This window comes from Cherax quadricarinatus, chromosome 44 (assembly GCF_038502225.1).
Source record: "Cherax quadricarinatus isolate ZL_2023a chromosome 44, ASM3850222v1, whole genome shotgun sequence".
Classification (NCBI taxonomy): Eukaryota; Metazoa; Arthropoda; class Malacostraca; order Decapoda; family Parastacidae; genus Cherax; species Cherax quadricarinatus.
The window spans coordinates 31,271,867-31,290,208 of NC_091335.1; positions in this window are offsets into that span (position 1 = coordinate 31,271,867).

Sequence of the window (18,342 nt, forward strand, 5' to 3'; positions counted from 1 at the left end):
GAGGGTCGTTAATGTTGCAGTTTAAAAACTGTAGTGTAAAGCACTCATCTGGCAAGACAGTGATGGAGTGAATGATGGTGAAAGTTTTTCTTTTTCGGGCCACCCTGCCTTGGTGGGAATCGGCCAGTGTGTTAATAATAAAATATATATATATATATATATATATATATATGTATATATATATATATATATATATATATATATATATATATATATACGTAGTGCTAGTCATGGTAATATGCCGGATAACCACCCCAGCATAATGCAATGATGAAAATCAAAGGCCTACCATACAGGGGGTCTTTTTTCGTCAGTGCATTGTGCCAGGTAGCAGCTGTTAGCATGACATCATGGCCAGCTGCCACACTCCACAGTGATTCCTCAGTGCTCACGTGGCTGCCTTTTGTCTGGTGTTCTCTTTGGATTTGGGGCTATATATGTTTGATTATGTGTAAAAGGAAGTAAAAGGAACTATAGCTCAAATCATAGGGCTTCCCAAAACTGGACACCAGGCCAAAGAAATAGTGGAGAATGTTGGTGAGTGTGAGCGTTCAGTGAGGAACTGGGTGCAGTGTTTCAAGTCTGGTGGTGGCGGTGTCGAGTTACCATCTGCCAAACCTCAGCCTGGCCCCTCGAAGAAGACATCTGTTCGTACCCTAAATGTGTTAAAGAGGCAGTTAGAGAATACACCTAAGATAACTGCTAGAGAATTGAAAGAAAAGAACCCACATCTTCTCTCAGAGGTGTCTGTAAGAAATGTTAACAGACGTGTATCAGAACTGGGCTGCAGTAGTCACCGCCAGGTTAAGAAACCGACCCTCTCCAAGCCACAGAAGAAACGTAGGCTGGATTATGCAAAGAAATATCTTTAGTGCAATCCTCAACAGTGGTCTGAAGTACTTTGGAGTGATGAAGCAATCTCCATCGTCACCTGCAATCGTGGGGTACACGTGTACCAGACCAGAGGTAGTGACCCGCTAGACTAACGCTACACCTGTGGGGCCACCCGACACCCAGACTCACTCATGGTTTGGGGGTGTTTCAGTGCTCAGAGAGTTGGTGAACTCATTGTGCTTCCCAAAAACCAGTCTATGAACCAGTACAATTACCTGGAGTTATTGTGTGACAATTTACCTGAGGCATTTGACAAATGCTACAGTTCTTGTACAGGACGGTGCACTGTGGCATACTACCAAATCTGTAAATCACTGGCTTAAGGACTGTGAAGTGAAGCTCTTTAAATGACTTGCCAGGCAGTTCCCCAGACCTAAACCCTATTGAGAATCTCTGGTCAAAAGTGAAACGAAGTTTACTGGGCAAGGATTTCGGTTCCATCTTGTGGCTGGAGGCTGCTCTTCATGAGGCATGGAATAATATACCTCCCCAAACCCTACACAGTAGAGTCAGAGTGCACATGCTGTGGATTCCATCTCACATTGGTCTTCAGATGCATGATAGAACTGATAAATTGGCTAAGCTGTATGCTTTCTAAGAGGGAGTAGATTACAATCTTGGGTTGTCAGTTAGCAGGTTGAGAACAATAATACAAAAAGAACTTCAGTTGAACTTTATTGACTTAAGACTTAGGGAGATTGACACAAGTCAGTCCATCTATCATCATTCCATCATGCAGGAGGAGCCACATGTCTATGGTGCATCCAACAAGATAAGCAGACTCTTGGATGTCACTACCGCCCGGCTCCGGCTGGGTTACAAGTATCTACGGCAGGTTAAATCACCACCACCAGATGTAGACCAAACGAAATGTAAACTTTGCCAGATGGACTATTGTCACACCCTGCGTCATTATGTACTGGAGTGTGATCAAATTAATGAATTTAGAAACAACTCACTCAGAAATGTTCAAGAAATGTGTCTGTGTGTGCGCCCTCCTGTGTGTATGTGTGCGCGCGCGTGCTATTGTGGGTGTATGACCCACTTAATATTTGTATTTATAACTCATTACAATTGTGACCAGGTGTGGACGTATCAGTGGTTCATTACTTTGTAATTTGTTCATGACTGTAACCATGTATAGGAGTGAGGCTGATTCATTACCTTTGTAACTTGTCATGATTGTGATCAGATCTACCTGGAGTTTATTACCTTTGTAACTAGTTCAGCTATCATAACTTTGGGGGTCCAGTCCCTGGACCCATTATGTACCTTTGTAACCTTTTGACTACCGCCCACAGGATGGGTATGGGGTGCATAATAAAGATATTAAACTAAACTAACCCTCAAGAATTTGTATGACAGTCTTCCTACACTGCTGAGGGACGTGATTAGGCGGATGCTGTGCATCCGCCTAATCCGTCGAATCCTGGCCTGCCGCGGTATGGTAAATGATACAGTACCACTTGTTTCGTGGTCACGTGGCTATTGCTAGTCATGGCATTATGCCGTGACTAGCACTATATATATATATATATATATATATATATATATATATATATATATATATATATATATATATATATATATATATATATATATAAACATTGATCTCTGGCTGAAGTAGACTCGAACCTACGAACCTTAGGACAAGGTACGCAGTGCTTTACCAATCTACCCACACTGGACAATACCTTGGCGTGCAGCTTGCGCTACACGTTTGATCCAAGGCAGCCAGCTTTCATGGAGAAGGCTTACAGCATTTCATCTCGTCCCCTGCATGCATCAGCCTTACTAGAGATTTTAACAATGCAAGGAATTCGCGAGAGCATGCTGATGCATGCAGGGGACCAGATGAAAAGCTGTAAGCCTTCTCCCTGAAAGCTGGCTGCCTTGGATCAAACGTGTAGCGCAAGCTGCACGTTTGATCCAAGCACGAAAGCGCTTGGAATTTCTCTATTCTTTCAGAGTGGTTGTTTTGCATATATATATATATATATATATATATATATATATATATATATATATATATATATATATATATATATATATATAGCAATGAATCCATTCTGAAGTCAATGAAATCATTGTGAAGCTAACAAAAAATATGTTTCATTGTGTTTGTTTATTATTAAATTATTGCAAATTTATCTAAGATATATTTAGTTGGATTAGGCTAAAATGAAAGAGTGGATGAGATGTTATCAACACATTTTCTTGAAAATAGTTTTGTAATGAGATTAATAGTTTTGTAATTGAGAGATAAAAATAGGAGAGAAGAGTTATTAAATGGAGAGTTAGAGGTATTGAGAAGATGGAGGGAACATTTTGAGGAATCGTTAAATGTTGATGAAGATAGGGAAGCTGTGATTTCGTGTATAGGACAAGGAGGAATAACATCTTGTAGGAGTGAGGAAGAGCCAGTTGTGAGTGTGGGGGAAGTTCGTGAGGCAGTAGGTAAAATGAAAGGGGGTAAGGCAGCCGGGATTGATGGGATAAAGATAGAAATGTTAAAAGCAGGTGGGGATATAGTTTTGGAGTGGTTGGTGCAATTATTTAATAAATGTATGGAAGAGGGTAAGGTACCTAGGGACTGGCAGAGAGCATGCATAGTTCCTTTGTATAAAGGCAAAGGGGACAAAAGAGAGTGCAAAAATTATAGGGGGATAAGTCTGCTGAGTATACCTGGTAAAGTGTATGGTAGAGTTATTATTGAAAGAATTAAGAGTAAGACGGAGAATAGGATAGCAGATGAACAAGGAGGCTTTAGGAATGGTAGGGGGTGTGTGGACCAGGTGTTTACAGTGAAACATATAAGTGAACAGTATTTAGATAAGGCTAAAGAGGTTTTTGTGGCATATATGGATTTGTAAAAGGCATATGACAGGGTGGATAGGGAGGCAATTTGGCAAATTTTGCAAATGTATAGAGTAGGAGGTAGGTTATTGAAAGCAGTGAAGAGTTTTTACGAGGATAGTGAGGCTCAGGTTAGAGTAGGCCTTAGACAAGAATGTGTGATGTCAGCATGGTTGTTCAATATATTTATAGATGGCGTTGTAAGAGAAGTGAATGCTCGGGTGTTGGCAAGAGGTGTGGGGTTAAAAGATAAAGAATCTAACATGAAGTACGAATAGTCACAGTTGCTCCTTCCTGATAACACTGTGTTTTTTTGAGATTCTGAAGAGAAACTGCAGAGGCTGGTGAGTGAGTTTGGTAGGGTATGTAAGAGAAGAAAATTAAAAGAGAATATCGGGAAGAGTAAAGTGATGAGGATAAACAAAATTAGGTAACGAAATATTGGATATCAAATTGGAGGGAGAGAGTATGGAGGAGGTGAATGTATTCAGATATTTAGTTGTGGACGTCAGCAGATAAGTCTATGAAAGATGAGGTGAATCATAGAAGTGACGAAGGTAAAAAGGTGAGTGGTGCTTAGGAGTCTGTGGAGACAAAGAACTTTGTCCATGGAAGCAAAAGAGGAAATGTATGAGAGTATAGTTATACCAATGTTCTTATATGGGTGTGAAGGATGGGTAGTAAATGTTGCAACAAGGAGAAGGCTGGAGGAAGTGGAGTGTTGTGCCTGAGGGCAATGTGTGGTATGAATATAATGCAGAGAATACGTAGTTTGGAAATTAGGAGGAGACGCAGAATTTCCAAAACTATTATCTAGAGGGCTGAGGAGAGGTTGTTGAGGTGATTTGCACAAGTAGAGAGAAGAGAACAACATAGAATGACTTCGAGAGTGTATAATCTGTAGTGGAGGGAAGGTGGGGTAGGGGTCGGCCTAGAAAAGGTTGGAGGGAGGGGGTGAAGGAGGTTTTGTGTGCAAGAGGCTTGGACTTCCAACAAGTATGCGTGAGTGTTAGATAGGAGCTAATAGAGACAAATGGTTTTTAGGACTTGACGTGCTGTTGGAGTGTGAGCAAAATAACATTCATGAAAGTATTCAGGTAAACCAGCAGGCCGGACTTGAGTCCTGGAGGTGGGAAGTACAGTGTCTGCACTCTGAAGGAGGGGTGTTAATGTTGCAGTTTTATATCTGTAGTGTAAGGGCATCTCTGGCAAGACAGTGATGGAGTGAATGATGATGAAAGTTTTTCTTTTTCGGGTCACCCTGCCTTGGTTGGAAACGGCCGATATATTAACAGAAAAATGAAAGCTAAATTAAATTGGAGTTGTTATGATCATGTTAGGTAAGTTTTCTAAGGTTCTTTTGATATAAAATTATTAATTTTTACATTAACATAAATGAAAAAATATATATATCTTTAAACTTATAAGAGAAAATTTTAGAGAGGACTTAATTTTAAATGAGTTCTTACTAATAGACCAGTTTTACCTATTCGGCACGACATGTATATATTGACATCGACATATATATAGTGACATCGTGAGAGCCACAATGGAGCTCTCGTAGGCGGTGGATATGTGGTGTCAAGTGTAACTAATGAGTTAGTGTTTCTGGAGTGAATTTTGTAAGATAAAACAGTATTTGAGAGACGTTATCCTGAGGATCAGTGGATCACAGGGAACCGGATGTTATCCTGAGGATCAGTGGATCACAGGGAACCGGATGTTATCCTGAGGATCAGTGGATCACAGGGAACCGGATGTTATCCTGAGGATCAGTGGATCACAGGGAACCGGATGTTATCCTGAGGATCAGTGGATCACAGGGAACCGGATGTTATCCTGAGGATCAGTGGATCACAGAGAACCGGATGTTATCCTGAGGATCAGTGGATCACAGGGAACCGGATGTTATCCTGAGGATCAGTGGATCACAGGGAACCGGATGTTATCCCGAGGATCAGTGGATCACAGGGAACCGGATGTTATCCCGAGGATCAGTGGATCACAGGGAACCGGATGTTATCCTGAGGATCAGTGGATCACAGGGAACCGGATGTTATCCTGAGGATCAGTGGATCACAGGGAACCGGATGTTATCCTGAGGATCAGTGGATCACAGGGAACCGGATGTTATCCTGAGGATCAGTGGATCACAGGGAACCGGATGTTATCCTGAGGATCAGTGGATCACAGGGAACCGGATGTTATCCCGAGGATCAGTGGATCACAGGGAACCGGATGTTATCCTGAGGATCAGTGGATCACAGGGAACCGGATGTTATCCCGAGGATCAGTGGATCACAGGGAACCGGATGTTATCCCGAGGATCAGTGGATCACAGGGAACCGGATGTTATCCTGAGGATCAGTGGATCACAGGGAACCGGATGTTATCCCGAGGATCAGTGGATCACAGGGAACCGGATGTTATCCTGAGGATCAGTGGATCACAGGGAACCGGATGTTATCCTGAGGATCAGTGGATCACAGGGAACCGGATGTTATCCTGAGGATCAGTGGATCACAGGGAACCGGATGTTATCCTGAGGATCAGTGGATCACAGGGAACCGGATGTTATCCTGAGGATCAGTGGATCACAGGGAACCGGATGTTATCCTGAGGATCAGTGGATCACAGGGAACCGGATGTTATCCTGAGGATCAGTGGATCACAGGGAACCGGATGTTATCCTGAGGATCAGTGGATCACAGGGAACCGGATGTTATCCTGAGGATCAGTGGATCACAGAGAACCGGATGTTATCCTGAGGATCAGTGGATCACAGGGAACCGGATGTTATCCTGAGGATCAGTGGATCACAGGGAACCGGATGTTATCCTGAGGATCAGTGGATCACAGGGAACCGGATGTTATCCTGAGGATCAGTGGATCACAGGGAACCGGATGTTATCCTGAGGATCAGTGGATCACAGGGAACCGGATGTTATCCTGAGGATCAGTGGATCACAGGGAACCGGATGTTATCCTGAGGATCAGTGGATCACAGGGAACCGGATGTTATCCTGAGGATCAGTGGATCACAGGGAACCGGATGTTATCCTGAGGATCAGTGGATCACAGGGAACCGGATGTTATCCTGAGGATCAGTGGATCACAGGGAACCGGATGTTATCCTGAGGATCAGTGGATCACAGGGAACCGGATGTTATCCTGAGGATCAGTGGATCACAGGGAACCGGATGTTATCCTGAGGATCAGTGGATCACAGGGAACCGGATGTTATCCTGAGGATCAGTGGATCACAGAGAACCGGATGTTATCCTGAGGATCAGTGGATCACAGGAAACCGGATGTTATCCTGAGGATCAGTGGATCACAGGGAACCGGATGTTATCCTGAGGATCAGTGGATCACAGGGAACCGGATGTTATCCTGAGGATCAGTGGATCACAGAGAACCGGATGTTATCCTGAGGATCAGTGGATCACAGGGAACCGGATGTTATCCTGAGGATCAGTGGATCACAGGGAACCGGATGTTATCCTGAGGATCAGTGGATCACAGGGAACCGGATGTTATCCTGAGGATCAGTGGATCACAGGGAACCGGATGTTATCCTGAGGATCAGTGGATCACAGGGAACCGGATGTTATCCTGAGGATCAGTGGATCACAGGGAACCGGATGTTATCCTGAGGATCAGTGGATCACAGGGAACCGGATGTTTTCCTGAGGATCAGTGGATCACAGGGAACCGGATGTTATCCTGAGGATCAGTGGATCACAGGGAGCCGGATGTTATCCTGAGGATCAGTGGATCACAGGGAACCGGATGTTATCCTGAGGATCAGTGGATCACAGGGAACCGGATGTTATCCTGAGGATCAGTGGATCACAGGGAACCGGATGTTATCCTGAGGATCAGTGGATCACAGGGAACCGGATGTTATCCAGAGGATCAGTGGATCACAGGGAACCGGATGTTATCCTGAGGATCAGTGGATCACAGGGAACCGGATGTTATCCAGAGGATCAGTGGATCACAGGGAACCGGATGTTATCCTGAGGATCAGTGGATCACAGGGAACCGGATGTTATCCAGAGGATCAGTGGATCACAGGGAACCGGATGTTATCCTGAGGATCAGTGGATCACAGGGAACCGGATGTTATCCTGAGGATCAGTGGATCACAGGGAACCGGATGTACAGTTTACCCAACTAATACTTAAATATTATTTATTGAGACCATAAGAGAGGAGTAACAGTGCAGCAGGTTTGTATACATGTGCAGCGGGCTTGTACACACGTGCAGCAGGTTTGTATACACGTTCAGCACGTTTGTATACACGTGCAGCAGGCTTATATGCACGTGCAACAGGCGTGTATACACGTGCAGGAGGCTTATGTACACGTGCTACAGGCTTGTATACACGTGCAGCACGTTTGTATACACTTGCAGCATGCTTATATACACGTGCAGCAGGCTTGTATACACATGCTACAGGCTTGTACACACGTGCAGCAGGCTTGTATACACGTGCAGCAGGCTTGTATACACGTGCAGCAAGCTTATATACACGTGCTACAGGCTTGTACACACGTGCAACAGGCTTGTATACACGTGCAGCAGGCTTGTACACACGTGCAGCAGGCTTATATACACGTGCAGCAGGCTTGAACACACGTGCAGCATTCTTGTATACACGTGCAGCAGGCTTGAACACGCTTGCAGCAGGCTTCCAAACACGTGCAGCAGGTTTCTATACACGTGCAACAGGCTTGCATACATGTGCAGCAGGCTTGCATACATGTGCAGCAGGCTTGTATACACGTGCAGCAGGCTTGTATACCTGTGCAGCAGGATTGCATACACGTCCAGCAGGTTTGTATACACGTCCAGCAGGTTTGTATACAGATGCAGCAGGCTTGTATATACATGCAGCAGGCTTGTATACACGTCCACTAGGTTTGTATACACGTCCAGCAGGCTTGCATACACTTGCAGCATCCTTGTATACACGTGCAACAGGCTTCTATACACGTGCAACAGGCTTGCACACACGTGCATCAGGCTTGCATACACGTGCAGCAGGCTTTATACACGTGCAGCAGGATTTATACACGTGCAGCAGGCTTGTGTATACGTGCAACAGGCTTGTATACACGTGCAGCAGGCTTGTATACACGTGCAGTAAGCTTGTATACACGTGCAGCAGACTTGTATACTCGTGGAGCAGGCTTGTATACACGTGCAGCAAGCTTGCATACACGTGCAGCAGGTTTGTATACACATCCAGCAGGTTTGTATACACGTGCAGCAGGCTTATATACACGTCCAGCAGGTTTGTATACATGTGCAGCAGACTTGTATACACGTGCAGCAAGCTTGCATACACGTGCAGCAGGTTTGTATACACGTCCAGCAGGTTTGCATACACGTGCAGCAGGCTTCTATACAGGTGCAGCTGGTTTGTATACACGTCCAGTAGGTTTACATACATATGCAGCAGGCTTGTATACACGTGAAGCAGGCTTGTATACACGTGCAGTAGGCTTGTATACACATGCAGCAGGCTTGCATACACTTGCAGCATCCTTGTATACACATGCAGCAGGCTTGTATACAGGTGCAGCAGGCTTGTATACACGTGCAGCAGGCTTGCATACACGTGCAGCAGGCTTGTATACACGTGCAGCAAGTTTACATACACGTGCAGCAGGCTTGTATACATGTGCACACACACCCACACTCATATACTTCACTGACGCTACTCAGGAGTTGTTCCCATCAACCACAACTCTTACCAAACCTTTGTTCACCTATATCTTTTAAATCTAAATGTTCAAACTTAACACCTTCCTGCAAGTCCTGTCTTGATTAGATATTTTTATCACGCTATTTATATCCTCTTTATTTATTCCTGATTTCTATTGATACATCTGAGCCACACCCTCAATAATTATATGGATATTCAGAGAGTGCACATTGAGTGCCGTCAGTCTAGTCTCACTGGAAAGATTTCTGATACATGGGATCAACTTGGTCATCTTCTTCTGTTTGTTCTCCAGTACATTTATGTACATTCTGTGTGAGGACAATGTTACTCGCTAGGTGATAATAATTCATTAGTAATATGTTAACAGTGTTCTTTGAGCCAGTCATGGCCAGTCATCAGTTCTTTACTACGTTACTTGACTGACAGTTACAGCTTATGTCTACGAGAATGTTACAAGGGAACCATCATTTAGCTGTGTATTGTTTTATTTTTGTTTTATCATTCTGGTTACAGGTATTTATTATTGCCGGACCATTTTTAAATGCCTACTGACGTTATTGTAAATATCTCATTACAATGCTAACAGATAACAGCCAAGATAAGCCAAGATAAGCCAAGATAACTGCACATAAAAAACACATAACACTAGACAGAACAATGTAAGCTCTATGTGATACCATACACACAAGAGTACAGAATTATTCTCACCAGAAAAATCGATTAGAAGAATATTGTATTTGCTTTCTTAGCGGAACCTTAAACATCCAGTTTTAATTAAAAAGCTTTGTCTGTGACAACAGAAAAGATTTAATAGATGAATATACAGGTCTAATTACTGATAACTCATTCATTTCGAGAATATGATGAAGCAAGAGACCAGGTTACACTTGTTGTCCTTGATCGTATTCACCTCTCATCAAGCCCAGTCACCTTCACCTCTCACCAAGCCCAGTCACCTGCCACACCACACATTACACACTTGATCAACTTTTCCCAGTCTGCCAGTTTCAATATTATATTTCTTGGTAGAAGTGAGGGAAGTTTAAAGATCCTTTAGTATATTAGGACTGCGACTTTTTCTACAAAACCACATGATCTTAGAACAGGCCTCGTGGTGGATCAGGGTCTGATCAACCAGGCTGTTACTGCTGGCCCCACATAAACCAATGTGCAAACCACAGTCTGGCTGATCAGTTACTGACTTTTGGGGTCTGTCCAGTGCCTTTTTGAAAACAGCCAGAGGTCCATTGGTAATCTCTCTTATGTATCCTGGGAGGCAGTTGAACAGTCTTGGGCTCCTGACACTTACTGTGTTGTCTCAGTGTTTTCGTGCCTCCCTGATTTTCACTGGGAGAATGTTGCATCTCCTGCCGAGTCTTCACTTTCGTAGGGAATGATTTTCGTGTGAAGGTTTGGTACTAATCCTAGTATTTTCCAAGTATATATTATCATCATCTTTCTCGCCTGCGTTCCCAGTAATTTAAAGTGCTTTATTGTACCTATGTGTGCCGTGAAAGTTCTTTGAACACTCTCCAGGTTAACAATTTACCCTGCCTTGAAGGGGGTAGTTAGTGTTCAGCAATATTCCAGCGTAGAGAGAACAATCGATTTGAGGAAAATCATGGGCTTGGCGTCCCTAGTTTTGAAGACTATCATTATACGCCCTATTAATTTTCTAGCAGATGAGGTAGATACATTGTTGTGGACTTTGAAGGTGCGATTCTATGACATTATCATTCCTAGATCCTTAAAATTAGTTTTTCGCTATATTATGTAGTTGATAAAATCTTAATTTCCTCAAATTTTCCATATCCGAGTAGCTGAAATTTCTGTACACTGAAATACATCTTGTTTTCTGCGGCCTATTTAAAGATTTGGTTGATGTCCGTTTGGAGTCTTCCGCTGTCTTCGATGGTAGTCACTGTCATGGCAGTTCGGGTGTCATCGCAAAGGTAAACACGGAGCTGTGGCTTTTATCTTCTCTATGTCAGATACGGTGAGCAACAGGATGGGAGCGAGTACTGTATCTTGTAGAACTGAGCTTTTTACTGTAGCCACCTCAGACTCTGTTTACTATTATTTTTTGTGTTCTATTTGTTAGGACGTTATAAATTCATCTATCAACTTTTCGTGTTATTCCTTTGTCACGCATTTTTGTGTGCTATTACACGATGGTCGCACTTGTGTATACTTCATCTGTATTTTGTTTATCCTCTAAGGCAGTGGTTCCCAAACTGGGGGTAAATTACCCCCTGGGGGTAATTTAACCATTTTTGGCGGGTAATGGAGGGGTGACAAAAAAAGTTATGAATTCTGAAAATCAAGAAAACAATGCGGTACCCGGTATGAGGATTATTGTTAACTTTGTCTTAGTATATAAAGTTGTAAAGTAAACCTATTATAAGTAAGTAATAAAGTTAAACCAAATAACAATAAACATCAAAAACTAATATACAGTATTAGAAATGAAGAAATATATAGCTAAGTGTGTGGAAACCCAAAAGTATTTTGACAAGTATGCTTCAGGACAAAAGTCACTCAGTAGCCCAGATCGACCTGTCCAGTACGTGTCACTCACTTCCTGAGGCTGCCTCTATTTCACACTGTCAGTTTATCTGTGAGCATCAGCCGAGGTAGACATAAGCTGGTATGTATGTGTACTGCTCTGTGCAGTATATAGTTAGTATTTACCCACTGTTACTGTGAATTTGTAGCTATTATTAATTTTATATATAATGTATGTGTGGTTCTTACATTTCCAATGGTTTTGCTAGGATTAGCAGAGTATGCGAGGCTGTATACGTTCACGTTTAGCCATATATATCAATAATAACAACATTTTGTGAAAGGGGTAACATGCTTTATGTGGCATGTTAAATTGGGTAACAAGCTGAAAAAGTTTGGGAACCACTGCTCTAAGGCATCCAGGACCTTGTCATAGTGGTCCAGTAGCTGGGACAGGCAGGACGACCTGCTCTAAACCCATGTTTCCTTGGGTTGTGTAAGTGATATGTATCTAGGTGGTTGATAATTTTGCTTCTTAGAACCCTTTCAGAGATTATTGTATGGGGTGGTAGCGCTATCGGTCTGTGGTTCTTTGCAATTGATTTACTGCCACCTTTGTGGAGTGGGGCTGTGTCTGTTGTTTTTAGTGACTGTGGGACGACCCCTGTGTTCATGCTCCCTCTCTAAATAAAATGCTGAAGGCACATGAGAGGGGCTTCTTGCACTTCTTGGTGAACACGGAATTCCGCGAATCTGGGGCAGAGATGTTCATGTCTTAATTGCCTTTCCGAAGTCTTGTTGTGTTTACCTGGAGTTTACCTGGAGAGAGTTCCGGGGGCCAATGCCCCCGCGGCCCAGTCTGTGACCAGGCCTCCTGGTGGATCAGAGCCTGATCAATCAGTATAATTATTGCACACAAATTTTTGATTGCCTTATTCGGCAAGAAGTGTTGCTATTTAAAACAAAGTCGGAAGTTTCCCCTATTAGGCACGATATATATAAATATATATATATATATATATATATATATATATATATATATATATATATATATATATATATATATATATATATATATATATATTCTATTGTCCATGGAGAAGTGGAAAAGAATCTTTCCTCCGTAAGCCATGCGTGTCGTATGAGGCGACTAAAATGCCGAGAGCAATGGGCTAGTAACCCCTTCTCCTGTAGACATTTACTAAAAAAGAGAAGAAAAACTTTATAAAACTGGGATGCTTAAATGTGCGTGGATGTAGTGCGGATGACAAGAAACAGATGATTGCTGATGTTATGAATAAAAAGAAGTTGGATGTCCTGGCCCTAAGCGAAACAAAGCTGAAGGGGGTAGGGGAGTTTCAGTGGGGGGAAATAAATGGGATTAAATCTGGAGTATCTGAGAGAGTTAGAGCAAAGGAAGGGGTAGCAGTAATGTTAAATGATCAGTTATGGAAGGAGAAAAGAGAATATGAATGTGTAAATTCAAGAATTATGTGGATTAAAGTAAAGGTTGGATGTGAAAAGTGGGTCATAATAAGCGTGTATGCACCTGGAGAAGAGAGGAATGTAGAGGAGAGGGAGAGATTTTGGGAGATGTTAAGTGAATGTATAGGAGCCTTTAAACCAAGTGAGAGAGTAATTGTGGTAGGGTACCTGAATGCTAAAGTAGGAGAAACTTTTAGAGAGGGTGTGGTAGGTAAGTTTGGGGTGCCAGGTGTAAATGATAATGGGAGCCCTTTGGTTGAACTTTGTATAGAAAGGGGTTTAGTTATAGGTAATACATATTTTAAGAAAAAGAGGATAAATAAGTATACAAGATATGATGTAGGGCGAAATGTCAGTAGTTTGTTGGATTATGTATTGGTAGATAAAAGACAGTTGAGTAGACTTCAGGATGTACATGTTTATAGAGGGGCCACAGATATGTCAGATCACTTTCTAGTTGTAGCTACACTGAGAGTAAAAGGTAGATGGGATACAAGGAGAATAGAAGCATCAGGGAAGAGAGAGGTGAAGGTTTATAAACTAAAAGAGGAGGCAGTTAGGGTAAGATATAAACAGCTATTGGAGGATAGATGGGCTAATGAGAGCATAGGCAATGGGGTCGAAGAGGTATGGGGTAGGTTTAAAAATGTAGTGTTAGAGTGTTCAGCAGAAGTTTGTGGTTACAGGAAAGTGGGTGTGGGAGGGAAGAGGAGCGATTGGTGGAATGATGATGTAAAGGGAGAAAAAGTTAGCATATGAGAAGTTTTTACAAAGTAGAAGTGATGCAAGGAGGGAAGAGTATATGGAGAAAAAGAGAGAGGTTAAGAGAGTGGTGAAGCAATGTAAAAAGAGAGCAAATGAGAGAGTGGGTGAGATGTTATCAACAAATTTTGTTGAAAATAAGAAAAAGTTTTGGAGTGAGATTAACAAGTTAAGAAAGCCTAGAGAACAAATGGATTTGTCAGTTAAAAATAGGAGAGGAGAGTTATTAAATGGAGAGTTAGAGGTATTGGGAAGATGGAGGGAATATTTTGAGGAATTGTTAAATGTTGATGAAGATAGGGAAGCTGTGATTTCGTGTATAGGACAAGGAGGAATAACATCTTGTAGGAGTGAGGAAGAGCCAGTTGTGAGTGTGGGGGAAGTTCATGAGGCAGTAGGTAAAATGAAAGGGGGTAAGGCAGCCGGGATTGATGGGATAAAGATAGAAATGGTAAAAGCAGGTGGGGATATAGTTTTGGAGTGGTTGGTGCAATTATTTAATAAATATATGGAAGAGGGTAAGGTACCAAGGGATTGGCAGAGAGCATGCATAGTTCCTTTGTATAAAGGCAAAGGGGATAAAAGAGAGTGCAAAAATTATAGGGGGATAAGTCTGCTGAGTATACCTGGTAAAGTGTATGGTAGAGTTATTATTGAAAGAATTAAGAGTAAGACGGAGAATAGGATAGCAGATGAACAAGGAGGCTTTAGGAAAGGTAGGGGGTGTGTGGACCAGGTGTTTACAGTGAAACATATAAGTGAACAGTATTTAGATAAGCCTAAAGAGGTCTTTGTGGCATTTATGGATTTGGAAAAGGCGTATGACAGGGTGGATAGGGGGGCAATGTGGCAGATGTTGCAGGTGAATGGTGTAGGAGGTAGGTTACTGAAAGCAGTGAAGAGTTTTTACAAGGATAGTGAGGCTCAAGTTAGAGTATGTAGGAAAGAGGGAAATTATTTCCCAGTAAAAGTAGGCCTTAGACAAGGATGTGTGATGTCACCGTGGTTGTTTAATATATTTATAGATGGGGTTGTAAGAGAAGTAAATGCGAGGGTCTTGGCAAGAGGCGTGGAGTTAAAAGATAAAGAATCACACACAAAGTGGGAGTTGTCACAGCTGCTCTTTGCTGATGACACTGTGCTCTTGGGAGATTCTGAAGAGAAGTTGCAGAGTTTGGTGGATGAATTTGGTAGGGTGTGCAAAAGAAGAAAATTAAAGGTGAATACAGGAAAGAGTAAGGTTATGAGGATAACAAAAAAAAATTAGGTGATGAAAGATTGAATATCAGATTGGAGGGTGAGAGTATGGAGGAGGTGAATGTATTCAGATATTTGGGAGTGGACGTGTCAGCAGATGGGTCTATGAAAGATGAGGTGAATCATAGAATTGATGAGGGGAAAAGAGTGAGTGGTGCACTTAGGAGTCTGTGGAGACAAAGAACTTTGTCCTTGGAGGCAAAGAGGTGAATGTATGAGAGTATTGTTTTACCAACGCTCTTATATGGGTGTGAAGCATGGGTGATGAATGTTGCAGCGAGGAGAAGGCTGGAGGCAGTGGAGATGTCATGTCTGAGAGCAATGTGTGGTGTGAATATAATGCAGAGAATTCGCAGTTTGGAAGTTAGGAGGAGGTGCGGGATTACCAAAACTGTTGTCCAGAGTGCTGAGGAAGGGTTGTTGAGGTGGTTCGGACATGTAGAGAGAATGGAGCGAAACAGAATGACTTCAAGAGTGTATCAGTCTGTAGTGGAAGGAAGGCGGGGTAGGGGTTGGAGAGAGGGGGTAAAGGAGGTTTTGTGTGCAAGGGGCTTGGACTTCCAGCAGGCATGCGTGAGCGTGTTTGATAGGAGTGAATGGAGACAAATGGTTTTTAATACTTGACGTGCTGTTGGAGTGTGAGCAAAGTAACATTTATGAAGGGATTCAGGGAAACCGGCAGGCCGGACTTGAGTCCTGGAGATGGGAAGTACAGTGTCTGCACTCTGAAGGAGGGGTGTTAATGTTGCAGTTTAAAAACTGTAGTGTAAAGCACCCTTCTTGCAAGACAGTGATGGAGTGAATGATTGTGAAAGTTTTTCTTTTTTGGGCCACCCTGCCTTGGTGGGAATCGGCCAGTGTGATAATAAAATAATAAAAATATATATATACAATATATATATATATATATATATATATATATATATATATATATATATATATGTATATTATATATATAAATATATATATAAATATATATATATATATATATATATATATATATATATATATATATATATATATATATATATATATATATATATATATATATATATATATAGGCTTATTCAGCCCTGTAAGATCTTAAGTATTAACAACGTGGCTCCTGCTCAGGAAAAGGAGAAAAAAAACATAATACAAATATAAACACTATTACAAGAATTCATACTAAAAATGTAAAACAAACTTGAGAATTAATCCTATTTGAAAGAAATGTAAAATATAAAAATAACAACTGAATTTAAAGCTAATTTGTACAGATGTAATTCTAGAAGGGCACGTCGATGTTGTTGACAGCATATTGTAGAAATTACAGCCATTGTTGAAAATAATGGAGTGGGGGAGAGGGGTGTCAGATGTTAGTGACAATGATTTCCACAGTTAGGTGAACCTGTCTCCAATCACCACGTTAATCACCCCAGTTGCGAATTATTATTATTATTATAATCAAGGAGGAAGCGCTAAACCCGGAGGATTATACAGCCCCCAGTTGCGAAGAGGTGAGTAGCTCGCTCAGACACCAGGAACACTGGCGTAGTCACACTGGGTGTGTGTAGCTGGCTAAGGTGATCTATAACGAGAGATTATTTGGTGTTCTGGTAGCGGAGAGTAAATGATACATCTTCAGAGGCTTCTTACTTTATTGTTAAGTCATGGTGGGTACACAGGCTTGTGTGTTGTGCCCATGGCCCGGGAGGGGCCATGCCCACGTGGGAGAGAGGAGTGGACAGTTCTTGACTGAGTGAAGGGTGTCGCCAGAGTGAGAGCGTGGCAAGGGCAGGCAGGCTGGCGTGCCCACCGAGAGGCCTGGCTACAGAGGGCAGCATCTTAGTGCCACAAAATATGAACTAAGCTGGCAGACAGCATGGGCTGTCTGTGCAGACAGTACAGGCTGTCTACATACGCTCGGCCACCTACCGCGCGTCGTGCGACAATACTGGTGGTAAAAGAAACTCAGTCTCTCTCTCGTAGGAACAGGGCACAGAACACAAAATAAAAACATATATATACATATGGACATGGAAAAAAAATCTTCCTGCAGGGAGGGAAGAAAAAAATATGTGGGGTGTGCTAAACATAGTGGTCATAGGCAGTGAGCGTAGAAGGGCATCACTGCACACCTTCCTGCATCTGGACAGATACTGCAACACAGGAGACATCACTGTGGCTGAGCTGTGACATAACAGGTTACAGTCTCCTCTGGAATGGTGAAGCAGTCATCGTAGGAGCCGCTGCAGGTTTCACTCAACCTGGGGCACGACATGCTGGTGCCCTCAAGTGAGGCGTCAACAAAACTCGGCAACTGTGCAGGACTTCTGGCAAGCGACTCAGGAGGACACTTCTTGACTGGTACTGTCGCTGGGCTGTCACTGCTGGCGAGCGTGGAGCGAGTTGTGGAGCAAGTCGTGACAGAGACAACTCGGCGAAACATCTGGGAGTCGTAACATGATTCACCAGACTGCAGTGAGAGAGCTAGCACTAGCAGTCAAAGTGACATCATCTTTGTGCAGGCTGCTCAGTGAAGCCTGTGACACGAGGCTGACACAGTGCCTGCCGACATGGCTAACTGTGGCTTGACGAGTGTCATTCTCTCGGCAGTTGGAGTTATAGCAGAGGTTAGTCTAAGTGTCCCCAGACTTGTTTCTCTACATATAACTGCATTCTGAAAGTCTGGAGGTGAAGTGAAACAAATCTCAATGGGAATCGTAGCAGGTACGATTCTGCAGAACATCTATGAGCGACGAGCATAAGAGCTTTCTGTACAAGGGGCTCATACACTCAGGGGCTGACATAACAACTGTCAAATGCACTGGTCACACCGGGTGACTTAGCATAGTGGTGCTAC